This window comes from Hevea brasiliensis, chromosome 10 (assembly GCF_030052815.1).
Source record: "Hevea brasiliensis isolate MT/VB/25A 57/8 chromosome 10, ASM3005281v1, whole genome shotgun sequence".
NCBI classification, from domain to species: domain Eukaryota; kingdom Viridiplantae; phylum Streptophyta; class Magnoliopsida; order Malpighiales; family Euphorbiaceae; genus Hevea; species Hevea brasiliensis.
This window is the reverse complement of record NC_079502.1, coordinates 87,540,270-87,556,768: the sequence shown is the minus strand read 5'-3', so window position 1 is coordinate 87,556,768 and position 16,499 is coordinate 87,540,270. Positions and strand designations below refer to the sequence as shown.

Sequence of the window (16,499 nt, the reverse complement as noted above, 5' to 3'; positions counted from 1 at the left end):
AAGAGAATACAATGAACCAGAGATTGGATCAAGAAGCTGTAGGCATGAAAGTGTCATCATCCGACATTGCTTAAAAGATCAATCAAGTCATCAAACTCGAATGTTACTTCCGAATTATTAGTGCAGTCATACAAAATCTGCAAAATTAATTAAGCGAGAAAATGTCATATAGAACCTTTACATCAATTCATAATTAAATCAATAAATTAAAATTATTGTTGTCGAATGAATGGCAGGATAATGAAGAGAAGGGTTTTGAATCCTTACTGCAGCAGCATGCACTGGCTCATCTTGTTTCCTGGCTTGAGTGCCTTAAACGCAACAGGTGAAAGAGCACGCTTGTATCCAACTTTATCATCACCAAACTCTTTTAACAGATTCGTTTGAAATGACTGCACCCTGAAGACTTGGTGAATATGAACAGCAGCTTGAGTAGCATTACAGATAACAGCTAACGAGTCCTTTAGAGAAAGTCCATGTGGTAAGTCCCCATCACCAGTTGCAGACGCACTATGCTCTGGAACTATCTGCACTGCTCTTGCCCCAGAAATTCCTGCAACATCACTATACTGCTTATCCATGGTAAGAGAAGAAAGCTGAGCACTTAATGCAGATTCTGCGAGATAACCAGCTATTCCTTTGTGTCCATTAGTAGAAGCTAGGTCAGCAGGTGTTCGGCTTGTAGGATAATTGGGAGTTGGATTTGTTAATGCTCCAGGAGCTGCACCAAGAAAGACGAGGGAAACAACCGTGTGCTCTCTCATATTTAAGCCAAAACAACAGAACCAGAAATGCACAAATTGAATGAGTATTTGTATAAGGTAATTGCAGAAAAAATTCTGAGGACTACCACTTTGCTCAAGTAGTTTGATCCCTAGATGTAAAATTAAAACAAGATGTAACAAACGTGTACAAATTCACACAAATACATTTCCCTTTCCCCTTTATCGCTTCTGTAAACCAGATTATAACCTTCAAATTTGCTCTATATAAGTTTGTCTTTTCAACATGGTTTTAATGTTTAATATCATGAGAAAACAAAATCCCCTGTCCCCTATGAGGTTTGTTACCAAACATTTTTCCAAAGCAGTATCTTTTGGCATTCTTGTTGGTTTGGTTTGCAGCATCCTCTTTTCCATTCATCAAATATTTTATATGCTAATACAACATCATAATCAATGCTGAACCCCAGCCTGCAATATGAATGTTTTGTGCAGTAATCTAAGACAATAAGAAAGGATCATAATTCAAAACAACATTTTCATTTTGATTATCCGCCACAAGATGCTGCCCAATGAAGTGCAGTCCATACATTCACGTCATGGAAATTGATACTTACACCTGCAATTGTTGTGGGTTCAAGGAGCTGCCAAATATAGGACTCCTAGACCACCTTTGTCTAATACACTTGAGCCTTTTCCACCTTCAGCTGCCTTCCGCAAAAGCCAAACATGTAACCTGTCTTTGAGAAGCTTTTGAAGAAGTTCCTCCTTTACTTTATCTGAGGAAACTCCTGCTTCTGAAGTAAGCTTTAACATTTGTTCCCATTCTTCATTATCCTCTTTAAGAAGTGAACTAATTTTATCGTTCAAATGAGTATTTTCGACTATATTTCTGGTGTTGCATTCTGGAAGGGACAATAATTTTCCAAACCGCACGTGAAGATCTACACTACTATTGCTGAGTCGGTATTCAAATTCAGGCACTTTGCTACACGCTACTTTTTCTGAAAAAGTAAACATAAAAAGGAACCATGCCAGCCTTGTTTAAAGAGAGTCTGGCAACGAAGAAGACCATCAGCTATAACCTTTGCTCGAACTTCGATTTCCCAAACACACATGACCATTTACAATTTTGTGCTGCTTCACCACTCTTCAAGAATCTTCCAGTGATAAGAACCTGTATAAATTACAGAATGAATGATAAAAGAAAATTCTAAAATGAGAAACAGAGAAGTTATATATTATCATCAGCCAGAGATTACAGCATAGTTTATCCCTCCTCAATCCTGTCTATGGGAAAAGACTGACAACCAGTACCTTAATCTTAGAGCCTACATATGCCCAGTTAGGTGAAATATCAATGATGCTAAAGAGTTGATCCTGGGAGAGGGAAGGACCTAGCACATAGGTATCCAAGTGCACTTTAGAAGGGACTTTGGGATCATCGATCCCATTTTCATTTTCAACCGCATCCCGGTTAGGCCCAGAAATGGACTGCACTTGTGACTCATTTACATCACCAAATTCCTTACTCATCCATTGGTTGAAACTATCAAACTTCTTTAGACCTTCTTCTGATAGAGAATAATCTAATAAATGCTGCTTCACAGCAGCAGAGTAGACAGATTTTCCTTCCAGGGTTATACTTTGCTTTGTATTGGAATACTGTAACTGAAGTTCTGAACATCATTTTGTACAGGATGACCACTTCCCTGCGTTTGAAAAAGCTCAAGTGTATTAGTTAAATCACCACTGACAACTTCGTGAAAACTAGTAGTGAGATCAGACGTTGAATCCGGATACAACAACTGAACCATGGCCTACTTTAGTTCCTTCAAAATTCTGTTTGCGAGGTAATTTAACGTCTGAATATAAATAAATGAATTGCAAGAGGAAAATGTAATGGATTCTGTTGGTGAGTATACACTGCTTGAGCTAAAATGTAATGGATAATCCAGCACTTAAAAAATAAATGCAGTACGAACTGGCACTCTTAGAATTCATACATGGAAAAAACTACTGTTTTGTCATTGAAATTTTTGAAATTTGTTTATTAAGTCCCCATTCTTAAATTGTTTGTTGTTGAACACACAAACTTTCTAATTGAAGGGCACAGAGGACTACGGCGGTTTCAATAAAATAATAGAAAAGGTTTTCAAAAAAATTGCCCTACTCAACGACGAAACACAAAAATTACGAGAGCTTGGAAACTGGTGTTTCCTTTCTCCAATCTAAATAATTTTCAGTGGAAAAGCAAAGTAATTTTTTTAAATGTTTTTAAAATTAACATTAAAAAATTTCTTTTTTTTTTTAAATTTTTTTAATTACGCTTTTAGATAAGTTCTTAATGTCCTTCAATTGGAAAGTTCCTGGCCTCAATAGGACAAAATTGAAAAACCGGGACTCAATAGACAATTTAAAAAATTCAATGACTTGGAAATGGGTTTTGCCATTTATATATTCTAGATATTAATAATTCATTAAATAATATGATATGTTCTAGAATAATAAGAAAAATAGCACTAAAAGCCATTCTAGTAGAATGGCTTCTAAGATGAAATTTGCAAAAGCCCTAAGTCATAAATTTTATGAAGCAAAAGGGTCAACAAATTCAGCCATTGTTGAAAACTATTGCAGTGAAGAGTTTGGTTTCAGAAACCATCATTTTTATTTGAACTAAAATTATAATGGCAAAAAGCACTGCACAGCAAACAACCAAAAGTCACCCAATACCTGCCACACTTTCTGGATTGGCATATGACTTGCAAACTCCTCCCTTTTACCAAAGCTGTTGGTAAGAAGCTGCTTCAGTATTTCATCTTCCTGTTTAGAAACAATTCCTGCACTATCGAGTTGTATGAAGAAAAAAAAAGGTGATGGAAAGATGCAGATTCAGTTCCATGAGTACAATTTTCTAAGATGTCCTCCCAAGAGGGTAATTCATAATGTTCCTGTGGCTGATATGCTAACTCAGCACCCTTATTGTCTTCAGCTTTATCAGCTTGGGCCAGTGAGAAAAAGTCTCTCCCAGAAACAATTGACAACGTCCCTTGATAACTACCTATTAACAGTTTAAATATTATTATGTAAGCTCTTATCTTTCTTTATAAAGTGAAATAACTACCGTATAGAACACTTATTTGAAAAGGCATGAACATCAGATAACATGATGCAGAAGAGCCACTTTACTTGAAAATGACACAGGATCATGACAATCGAGCAGGCAAGCATCAATCTTCGCTCCTGCAGGCTGCTGTACCTCAAGAAAAGAGTGAAATCCCAAACTTTCTTGTTGCTTATATACTGCATTAAATATCATAATCCCTTGTAAAAGTAAGGGCGAAAAACAAGCCATTCACCATGATTGGAGTTAATACATCCTTCAAACAAAATACACTAGAAATTTCTTATATTAGAAACTGACACACATAAAATGTATGTACAAGCACCTGATTCTGCATCCTCATATTCTGATGCCTGAGCACTATTCATGCTTATTATATCCATATTTTGCGAAGGCACCTGGTATTTATCACGATGAAAATTGGAAGAAACAGAAGTTTCCACCTCAGAATCAGGTTAGTGTCTTCAATCTCTTGGGGTTGGGGATATGGAATGGCGTCTTCATACTTCTTAACACAGTTAAATTTTGCCTTGTTGCCCTGATGAAATATTTAAATCCAAAGCAGTTCAAAGTTCAAACTCAACATGTGAAGAAGATTATCCTAAATAAATAATTATCATATCAAAGTTACAAGAAACAGATACAGATCCTATATCCTAAACTTTGCAACATTTTTTTTCATTGCATTTAATTATTTTAGTTTCATCAATTTAAAATTGGTCATAATTATATTGGAGTAACTTATGCAGACATGGAATTTAATTTGCATGCTGTCATGTAGGCCTAGCCCTGGTCCAGTTTGGACCTGGAACCGGCCCAGAGCTCGAGGGTCCAAACTGGAACATTTTCCTCTCCTCTTGAACAGGACCATAACCAGGCTGGTCCAGTTCAAACCAACATTTTTTCTTTAAAAAAAATTGAAAAAAAAAAAAATTCAACTGTTGGATTGGCTCAAACAGGATTGAAATGGAACTGAGGGGACCCTGCAGTCTGGTCTCAGGCCCTTGGTTCCAAGGACTGGAACCAGCGGTTTCGACCCACTGTCATTGAAGGATTAACTGACTGGGATTATAACTGAGAAGCATGACTCACATAATGCTCTCATATCCACCAATAGGGCCCATTAAGATTAAAACTACTTTCACAATAGCAGTGCTTGGTGAGTATCAGATTGTGTGGACCTCACTCATTAGTTAAGAGCCTAATAATATTATCCCACCTCTCCATGTCGACATGAGAATTCAGTGCTAGTTAGCATAGACACCCTTTAGCCATGATTCTCACCCTTGGGATATAATTGATAACAGTTATAAAGTATACAGTCTAAATTGATTAAATTAAATGAAATGGATAGAATTGAATATGGTCACAAAGTCTATGATTTGATGGATTGTTAGCCTACCAAAATTAAAAACAGAAGCATAATGGGAAAGCATCTTTGCTTTCTAGAACCAAGAGATAATCGTCATAAAGGGAACCATTTTATGCAACACCCTACAAAAAACATCAGAGACAAGAAAAGGAATTACACTATTGATATGTCAAAGGAATTTAAATAACATAAACATTAAAGCTGTGTTCATGACATAAATAAATAAATAAACAAATTCCAGAAATAATTGCTTAGAGGTTCATAGTTAATGTTCACAGTTTCAAGGCCTTGGTTTTTCACCATGTCAAAGATCTAATTCAAGCTTTCGACAATTATTCAGGATTACCAGCACAGCTTCATGTTGAAACAGTTGGACTCTTTTCAAGAAATTAGCAATAGTTTTAGTGTTAATGCATGACAATGGATGCAATCTTTTAAATATCACTGAGGCAGAAGTATTGTCAATCACTTAGTTAAGGGGTCTCATTGAGCTATTTACTTTTGCCAATCCTTCTCTAAGCCTATAATAACAATGGTAGACCACTAGATCCAGTCTTTCATGATCGTATAGTTGGATCATTTTCACCCATTACTCCATTAGGTTTTGTACCACAAATGCTAGATAATTGTTCTAGAGAAATAATTGTTCTTGGTAGTTATTTTCATATTAAAAACTTTTTAGTGCACAAGTCTAATCAGACACTGAGTAATTTAAGGTAATTGCATTATTTTCACCAGAAAGATCAAGGGACAGCCCCACATCTTCCCAATTATTGGATTGAGGGATATTTTTATTTTAACCATATTTCTTTAGAAACTTTTGTTGATAGTTTTCTTCCGTGAACCTTTTAATTGGTTATGCTCCCAGTGCATACATGTGGCACCTCTTTGGTACCTTATAGTAAATTTATTTATTTGCTTAAAGAAAAGGAACTTTTACTTCCCGATAGTGCACAAGTACTATCTGAGAAAGTTCCCTGCATCACAAGCAACTACATATGAAGCAGAAGGCAACAATCTTCACAAGTTAAATCTAGAAATAAAGAAACCACCAATTATTTTATGCAAGTTTAATGGCATTCCAAAAAAAATATATATATCAGCTCTAAGCAGTACATAATTGATTGCTGTAACTTACAATGTTTCTAATTCAACAATTCCCAGACTGCAAGTCATGCAGATATTTAAGCGAAAGAGCAATAATTATGTCAGTATGTGCTAGAGAACCACAGTTGCATTAAGCATAAAAAGAAAAACAAACTCAGAAACTTGAGGCAGAAAGTAAATAAACAGGAAAACATTTTATGTAGATATGTCAAAGCTCCAAGTTTTTCAAAATGTTCATGATAACTATAATTTTCCCCCTCCAAAAAAAGGGGAAAGAAACATGCTATGGAATTTTGTTTAAAAATTTATCTCAGGAAAGGAAATTAAATGAAAAAGAAAAAGGGTAAAATATAAAAGCCTTTAAGACACTAAAGAAAGTTTACACTTGTATCCTGCTTTAGTATACAATTTAGTTATTTTAGTCCCTTACATTTTGAGTAAAATAACACTTTAGTCCCCTAATTTTATGTAGAAACAACACCTTAATGCTTCACCATTTCATTTTTTAGGGATTAAAAAAGTTGTTTGATTTGAAAATGAAAGAACTAAAAATGGTGTTCAAAATAAAATCTTAGAGACTAAAGTATACGATATTTTAGACACTAAATGCTGCTCAAAGGAATGACTAATGTGTAATGAAATTAAAAGGTCAAGGACTTTAATTTATTTTGAGAAAAAAATTATTCATGTGTAAATTTTACAATTTTCAGGGGGCTTAATTCTTTTGTCACTCATTCAACAATCTAGGCATTGGTACCACAATAAGAACTACAAATAATTTTAAAATTAACAGCTACTTAAGCAGTGCAAAAGTCTAACAAAAAACATCTGTACACACAAGTTGCAAACCAACCTGATCTTCTAATTCTGACCAATCTACAATGCTTTATGCATCCCAACGAGACAAATAACAATACAGAATTATTTATTAACAATTTTGGAAAAATGCAAGCACATAGAAGATAGTTTGATTAAAAAAAATGCATCAATGAAAACTGGGCATGTAAAGATTAACAGACTCACTCTTCAAGCAACCAGTAACAGACTCACTCTCCAAGCAACCAGTAACTCCGTCTTTGAAAATTTCCATTTTCTTCTAAAAAATGCAACACATCAATACTTCCGGACTGAAAGAAAGCATATATTTTCAATTACATAAGATTTGGTTCAACAAAAACAATGCCCTATACCATACCAGGTAAAGTTATCAGCTCAAAGCTACATGATTCAAATAATTCTACGTAAAATTTAATAAAATGAAAAATCTAATTACCATTGCTTCTACTTACCTTGAGCTTCTCATGAGCTTCTTTAACTGTCTTCCCATCTTTTTTTCCTTCTCCAGTTATGTCCATCTTTTCTGAAGTATCTCAGCACCTTACGGTCAAAAAGAAAAACAAACCACCAGAAAAAAAAAATTAAAAAAAAAAAGAAATTTATTGGATGATGATGCAAAGCTTATGAAGCAAAACGACCCCAGAAAAATTAGAAGCAAAAATATTTACTTGGTGGCATATACAGAGGTTCAGGGGCAATACGGAATTTCTTATAATTGCGAAGAATTTCACAAATTTCAGCAGGTCGTAGCCATCGATGCTGTGCTTCTACGAGAATTTGCTGAATATCTGCATTCGAGTAACTTCACATCAATTAAAATTTGCACAGAGAGAAAAGCAAAAAGAAACGTCAATAGCTGATCATCTTCCCAGACGAAATTGAAAAAAAAAAAAAGGATCAAACCAAGACAAATGAGTATACCTAGCTGGTTAAAAAGAGGATAGCGCCTAGCCTCCGCCATTAACTCCTCCTCCTGCTCTTCAATGTACCTGTCGCTGTGAGAGAGCGATAATTTTAGACGGTTTTGGAACTGGCTGCGAGAGAGAGCATCTCAAGTGGAATTTTGCAGGCAGGTGACGATAACTGATTTAGTCAAGAAATGAGTTTACTTCGACGCGTGCGTTCCGGGACATTGTTCGTCTTCTGCTTCCCTTCTTTTCTTTATTTTTCCTTTTCTTTATTTTTTTAAAAATTTCTTATTATAAAAATATTAAATTTTTAATTAAGATTTATGAAATAAGATCAACGGATAATGAAAATAGATGAGAATTATGCGCAATGTGAGGAGTTTTTATATTTTCCAACATCAAATCTATCTATATTTATATCTATCTACCCATATATTCATATGAAGCTTTCATAATATTATTATATAGTATTGTCTATAATATTACTATATTTAATTCTATTTTACTTTTTTTTAATTATTTAATAAAATTTTAATATTTAAAATAAAAAAATAATTATATAATTAAATAACTTTAAATAATTCTATATTTTTAGTAAAATTTTTATTATAAAATGTTTAAATAATTCTATATTTTTAGTAATATTTTTATTATAAAATGTTTATTAAAAATTTTAAAAAATAAAAAAATTAATAAAATAATATATATTCATTTTCTTTTTCTTTTCTTAGATTTTGTTTGGTTCAAATGAACCATTTCCAGGAAAGTCTACTTCTTAAGAAATTATCTAATTTTTAAGGTAAATAGCTTACTTTTTGAGAAATAAAGAAAAAATGGCTTTTTTACTTTTCAAAAAGTGAATACTTACTTTCAATTAAACAAGTTAATATTTTACAATTTACAAAAATTTAAAATTCTCTAACTCCCTTGCTCCAGCCAAACAATGTCTTAAAATTATTCAATAAAATAATTTTTTGAATTTCTTCTTTCTTAATCAAAGTCAACTCTACCAAGTAAATTTTGTTGTGACTGAGTTTAAAATTAAAATATTGATTTAATTAAAATAGATTTAAATTAAAATTGACCAATATTATATTAATCAAAATTAATATTAAAACAAACTAAAATTAGACTAGAATTAGCTGGTTCAATTTTAAATGAAACTAAATTTTTTTATTTTTTTAAAAATAAAAAATTAAACATAATTTCAAAATCATAATCAGACCAAAATTAAAATCAAATCAAAATTATAATTTCTCAAAAATTTAAACTGAAACGGCCCATTTGGGCCCAAAATCAAAATGGAATCGGCATTAGCTGCCCGTACTATACAGTAGAAGCTCTATTTACATTATTAAATTTCATTATCTTGCAAATGTAACTTTCTTTCAATACTTTTCCTAAATAAATTATACGAGTCAATCTTTATTAACTTTTTTTTTTTAATTTTTTCAAAATTAAAATAACATAATTGATGAAATTGCATATTTTAATATTGTTTGCTCCGACTGGGTTCATGGCTTCCCTCTCCATACCAGGTTGGTTGTTGATAGTTTCGATTTTGGTTTTGGCTTGCTGATCCTGAAGCTTTAAAGGTAGGGGAAATACATTATCGATCAGCCATCTGCTAGAGCTGAGGTGAGGCTCTGTTAGAGCTACGATTAAGTTCATAGTATGCTGTTCTATTCTGGGTTTAGAGGCATCCATTGCTGTGATGGGAGGGGTATACGCATGTTGATGTCGAGACCTCCAGGGTCATAGCCTTTCACTTCGGCTGAAGGTGTTCCCCAATGGCTAAATGAGATTGAGACTGCCGAGGAGCTCTTCTGCATCTCTCTTCTAGCCATGCATGTGGGTTTGAACTTGCTAAAGATGGTGGTCTATAGCTGAACGAGCTTTGAGCCTGCGCTTCTTGTTGCTTGTTATAAGTCTTTTTTGAGATTATTGGTTTTGTTGGTGATCTCAACCTTATTCGGTAATCCAGCGTTCTGAAGGTTGTAAGAACGGTGGCGTGATGCTTCTTCCTCTTCTCCTAGGGTTTCTGGATAGGTGGGAGTTTGGGTTGGGCTGCTAGTATATTTGGATTGTTTGAGCTAATTTTGAGCCTCTATTTTTATGATCTAGGGCCAGAAATGTATGTTGCCCTTTGGGCCATGTAATGCAATGCAGTTGCAATTCAAAAAAAAAAAAGAATTAATTTTTTTTAATAAAAAATCTTTTCCAATTGTATGGAATAACATATGCAGATAGGGCTGGCCACGGTCTGGTTTTGAATCGAAACCAAATAGAATCGATTTGGTCAAAACTAGATCAAAACTGGTCAAAATTAAAATCAATTTCAAACCAGACCGAAACTGTCATTCTGCGATTTGGTTTAGGTTCATATTTTTTAAGAACCGTGAACAGTAGTTTCGAACCGGATTGAACCGATAATTTCGAACCGGATTAAACAGGTGATTTAAATATAAAAAAATTCAATAAATATGTTACCTCACTCCTAATTCATTTATATATATCATTAATTCTCTATACAATTATCCTCTGCATTTTCTTCAATTCTTAATATTTTTTCAATTTTTCTCAAAATTCTCTAAATAATTATTTTCTACACTCATTTTAATTTCCAATACTCTCTCAATTTTCCTACTTTATTATTTTATAGACTTACTGAAATTTTCAATACTATCTCAATTACTTTGTTACTACTTTAAATCCTCAATAAAATTTCCAATACCCTCTATTTTAATTTTTTTTTTCTCTTTTATACTTTTTAATTATCAATTATTATATAATTTTTTTAAAAAAGGCAAGTAATAGAACAAAAAATTTTTATTCCTCTAAATCCTAAAGGGATATTTAGGCAAAATTAAGTTCATATACTTTTTGCTAATTTCTTTAAAAAAAATTAATTTCATCTTTAGTTTTTTAATCAGGTTTAATTCTTTATTTATTAAATTTTTCTTAAAGATAAATTATTTTCTTTCTTTTTTTTTCTTATTTTATTTTGATTGAAAGATTTCTAAGAAAAATTGAAATATTTTTACAAATATAACTTAAGTTTTGAATCAATAAAATTTTTCTCTAATTTTTTTTATCTAAGCTAGCCTTAAACTATCCCTAAACCGTTTCCAAACCGTCCTCCAAACTTTCTTGGACCGTTCTTTTTCGAACCGCCTTTCAAACCGTTTTAAACCGGAGCTCAAACTGGAACCAGCGGTTCAGGAACAGTCTTCCAAACCGTCCCCTGGTGGTTTGGTTCAGATTCATAATTTCATTGAACCTAAATTGGCGGTTCCTGAACCGTAGCCACCCCTAGATGCAGAACTACATCATCCGCAAATATCATGCACCAAATGAGACTCTCTTGTAAATGTTTCATCAATTCATCTAAAACTAATGTAAAAAGGTAAGGGCTTATAGCTAAACCTTATTGTAATCCAACTGAGATAGGAAAATCTCTTGTGTCCCCTCCTACTGTGCGCAAAATAGTAGTTGCTCCTTCATATATATTTTTCAACATTTGTATGTACCTAATAGATACCTTCTTTTGTTCTAACACTCTCCATAAGACATCTTTTGAAACACTATCATAAGCCTTCTCCAAATCGATAAAAACCATGTGTAGATCTTTTTTCACATATCTATATTTCTCCATCAAGCTTCTAATGAGAAAGATCACTTCTATAGTTGAACGACCGGGCATGTAGCCAAATTAATTGGGAGAGATAGAAGTGTCATGATGTAGTCGATGTTCCACAACTCTCTCCCATAACTTCATAGTATGGCTCATTAGTTTAACTTCCCTATAGTTTGATAAACTCTGTATGTCTCCCTTATTTTTAAAAATATAAACTAAAATACTCTTCCTCCATTAATTAGGCATTTTCTTTGAGTTTAGAATCTTATTAAACAATTTAGTTAACCATACCACTCTCATATCTCCCAAGCACTTCCACACTTCAATTGGTATTCTATTGGGTCCACAGGCTTTGCCTACTTTCATTCTCTTAAGTGCTTCCTTTACTTCTAAAGATCTAATTCTTCTAGTATAATTCACATTCTTTTCTATTGCTCTGTAGTCTATATTCACGCTATTATCACTTTGACTATTATTAAAGAAATCATCAAAATAATAATAATAATAATAATAATAATAATAATAATAATAATAATAATAATAATAATGAAAAACACTTGAACATTGAAACATAATAATAATGAAAAATACTTGAACATTGAAACATTACTATTAGAACAAATAGATTTTATCACTTTTCCTCGTAAAAATGCCAAGGAAAGGCCGAAGGAATATGAAGGGTTGTTTTCCTTCAGTTGTGTAAGAAAATTGTTAACTAGACTTGTTCTAGAAGTCTAACAAATCACTAATTAAGCATCATTAATGGCACCTCACTCATAGAACAACAGCAAAAACCCCTCCAGATTTTATATGAGCAGAATAAATCTTTATATCGACTCAACTTTGAGCACTATCTTCATGAACTCGTATACGAAGCAACTTATGGCAGCTGATGGTAATACATGTAGGTATAGAGAATGCAAAGGTTTTATCAAGTAAGAAAGTTAAATATATGCCACCCCAAAAGCTCCATAAAGAGTTATTGATGCAAAAGCGAGAGAATTATCACAAGAAGTAGTTTTCAAGTTCATGAAAAAAGTGGAGAAATGGGTAGGGGGGAGAGAAGAACTGATTTTTAGTATATGGTGAAGTTATCATCCAAAGTGCATCCTCTAACTTCAAGTCTTATGGTTGTGTTTAATGCTTCTGCCAAGTCCTAATTTTCAATCCCCAAGTGGATCCTATTTTGGTCCTAACTCATTTCTAGTAGTGTTGACAGTCTTGTTATAGTTGTTTTGGATAATATGCAACTTATTTAGAAATTATTCAAGTTCATCACGTTCCACTCATTAATTTCAAGGCATCCCAAAAACAAACTACATTTACCAATTTTAACCCTCTTTTAATGTCATACTCTCCTTTCTCAGATAGGACCAACTATACTCAATAGTTATTTTGTTATTCTTTTTTAGTGGATGCTATTGTCATTGTCTTCATTTAATTCTGACACATCAACAAGGTGCAACGGTTTAAAGTGCAAGAATATGTACCTCCTTGTTCCATGATGAAATACATAAATTATAAGGCATAAAAACCATTCTGGAAAAAAAATTAAAACTTCTATTATATAAAGGAATAGAATTTTCATGTATTCAAAATGAATGCGGCATGCCATACTTGCAATAAGCTGAGAGTTAATTCTACATAAAGAGCAGGAATACCTCCTTGGTCAACTATTTTGACACAAGTTGCCAATGCATTCATCTTTGTTGCTCGGACTTGCATTTGCAAGTGTCTCCTCACAACCTCAAATGGATATGTAGTAGCTTCAGAGTAACAGCCTACAATAGCCCCATAAAGCAATGTTCTCATGGTGCCCAACTCTAGTTGTTCCAGTGCAGACAGTTCCTGCCCTTCTTGTTTCAAATTTTGAATTCTCTTCTGCCCTTATAGTGAATGGAGATAAGTTGACTTTAATATATCATAAACACCATAGAAAATTGCACCTGAGGGTGCCATGCTCGCTATTGAGGGTGCTAAACCCTTATAAAGAGAAAAAAAAACCCTTCAGTCTGGACCATGTGACGGAAAGTTCCAATTACACCACCCGATGCTTCCCCACTAGGTGCTACCATCTTTGTCCTTATCTGTAATAGTTTACGGCATTGCTATAAAACTTCTTTGCACAAGTCCACAAGTACCATAAGAAATAAAAAAAATAAAAAAGAAAGCTGAAGTATTTAAGAACAATGTAGATAGGTCAAAGAAAAAAAATTTTCCATTATTGACTTTTCTTCAATATTAACCAATAAAAAGAAGGTGTCAATCTGCACAGCTGCTAAGTAGTTTGAGTCTCCACGACTAGTAATTAAAGGTCCAAGGTTAAACTTGTCCACACAACTAATGCATATGTTTCCTAGGTGATTATTATGCATATCACACTAGTAAAGAAAATGATAAAAAGAAATATGTAATAATATTTAAAAAAATAAATAAATAAAAGACTTCCTGCATAATTCAATACAATTACAAGAAATATAGAAGCAGAATTTTCTTGTTAAAATTGTTAAGGAAGCACTTGGGTGTTTTACAAATACAAATTATACAATTATCTTCATATAACAATAGGAGGCAAGAAACAATAAAATGGACTTCATTTCCATTTAATTTAAGTAGGTTTGGCTGATAAATGATAATTTTCAACAAATTCAAGTCTAAACACGTCCCAAGCCCCCACAAAAAATGCACAAATGCTGAGAATGCACATATTTATAGGACTCATAAAGATGTCAAAGAGAGAGAGAGGGAGGGACAAGATTACTGCCTATTATGATCTAAAACTAGTTCACATTGAAAAAACGCTAAGGAAAAAAACAATGAACTTTGCTATCAACAGCTAAATATTTTTGTAAAATATCAATTCATAGTTTCTGTAGTGACAAGCAAAATTCTATCTTAAAAGATCAAGTAAGCTAACTCAGTGTCAACAAACATAGTACCAATGTTGCATCAGCAGAAAGAAAATTTGGAATCATTAATAGATCCAATGGCATGAGGTTATGAATGTTGGACAGTCAAGATCCATCAAATAGTGGATTTGCATTTCTAATAGCACCATATGCATAACATAAGCAAGTCAAGATGATACTTGCAGTTCTGCCATGACTTGTATAATACATCATTATCTTTAGCAGCACATATAAAAGCTAGAATATAAAAATACTTGACAACACTATTTCAACCTCCAACAAGAAAATAAAGTTAAAATATAAGAAAGAAAGATCATTAGATAGAACTAAAATGCTTTTGAGTTTAAGTTGCTACATACAGTGTCCATTGGCAAGCAAAGCAAGGTTGCAGTAATTTCAGCTACAGCACCCGCAATAAACCTCTCAAAATTTGTGGTTTCCTTATTCCTAAACCATTTCAGTAGTTGATTTTTGTATGTATCATAAGCATATAAATTGATAAATTTAAATGGAGCAATACGAAGAATATTGACGAAGTTCCCTTTACAAAAACCTTTCAGTCCTTCAACTGCCTTAATTGTCTTAATGAGCTCAAAAAGACTCCTTTGTTCAGCACGAACTGCATACTTGAGCTTCAATCTCTCCATAGGCACAATAAAAGTTCTGTTTTAGCAGAATGGAACATTAATTCATGAACTATAACCAAATAAGCTACTAAGTTAAAATGTGTACTTATGAGCTAGTAAAAACTCCAAAGCTATTTATAATCCATTAACACCAACCCACCCAAAATCATATAATAAATGGTTTGCATAAAATTCTTGCTTGACAATTTCATAATATTAAACGATATTACCATGAACTTGGACATATAATAAAAGCTCACAAAAAAGAGAACAATCTTTACATGCTGACCAGTGATTTCACAAAAAAAAACCCTCACTTTTTGTGATCTTAACATGCTATCCAACGATTTCAACCCAAAAAATATAACAAAGCTACTCACTTTTGAACATCAGAATAGAATTGGACATTTTATAAACAATTATCCAATGCATTTTATGCTCCAAAAAGAAAAGAAAATGAAGATAAGCAATTATAGTAAGAAACAAACTTTAACAAGTAGCAAGCAACTTGAAACCATAACAGCAACAATGCCAGCCCAGAGATGTTTGGTGGTGTTTAAAGCAGCTGATCCTGCTCGCAACACTTGGACCTTCTTCTTCATCTTTTTCTCCTCCTCAAAAATCGCCACATTTACCTCCCCCAAATTCTTCTCCTCTTCATTTTGCCCCAAAATGTCTCGCGATTTCCCAACGTAACCTTCTTCTTCCTCGCTCCCTTTTATCAACAAGCTCACCGATAAAAAGAACCTTGCCTTATACCTCTTATTTCTAGGTGCCGATCCTCAAACCTCAACGTTTTCCTTGAAAAACACAAAGAATAATGGACATTAATCTTGGACGAGATAAAGGAAACAAAGGAAGGACATATAACGTCATCGCTGATGAAGAGGCCGCCTGGGAGGAATGAGTGATCAGAGGATTCAGAATTCAGTTTGATAAGAGTGGAGAAGAGCAGATTGTGTTCGTGCATTATGAGACTAGAAGAATCTGAAAGGCTTAAGCAAAAACAATGAGGAGAAGAAGAGAAACAACATGAAGGACTTTTTTTAAGAAATGAAAAGTGGAGGGAGAGGCTTGAATGGGAAGAGAGAATAGTACGGATGTGTTGATGTTGGTGGAGATGTGAAAGTGACAGAGGAATTTCTGAGACGCCGAAGGAGGTGCTACTGCAACTGTTAGGCTCACACCGCTATGGTCACATTGCTTTCATCGGGTGGTTCATGGTTGGCACGTGGGTTTTTAGGCTATCTTGGTTTT

The 16,499-nt window shown here is 33.3% G+C and overlaps 2 pseudogenes; both read right to left on the bottom strand.

Moving 5' to 3' along the window:
• Positions 1-56: 56 nt before the first annotated feature.
• On the bottom strand, positions 57-8,300 carry LOC110631520 (calmodulin-binding transcription activator 3-like; annotated as a pseudogene).
• Positions 8,301-12,534: 4,234 nt separating this feature from the next.
• LOC110643571 (probable mitochondrial adenine nucleotide transporter BTL3) lies at positions 12,535-16,212 on the bottom strand (annotated as a pseudogene).
• Between the last annotated feature and the right edge of the window lie 287 nt (positions 16,213-16,499).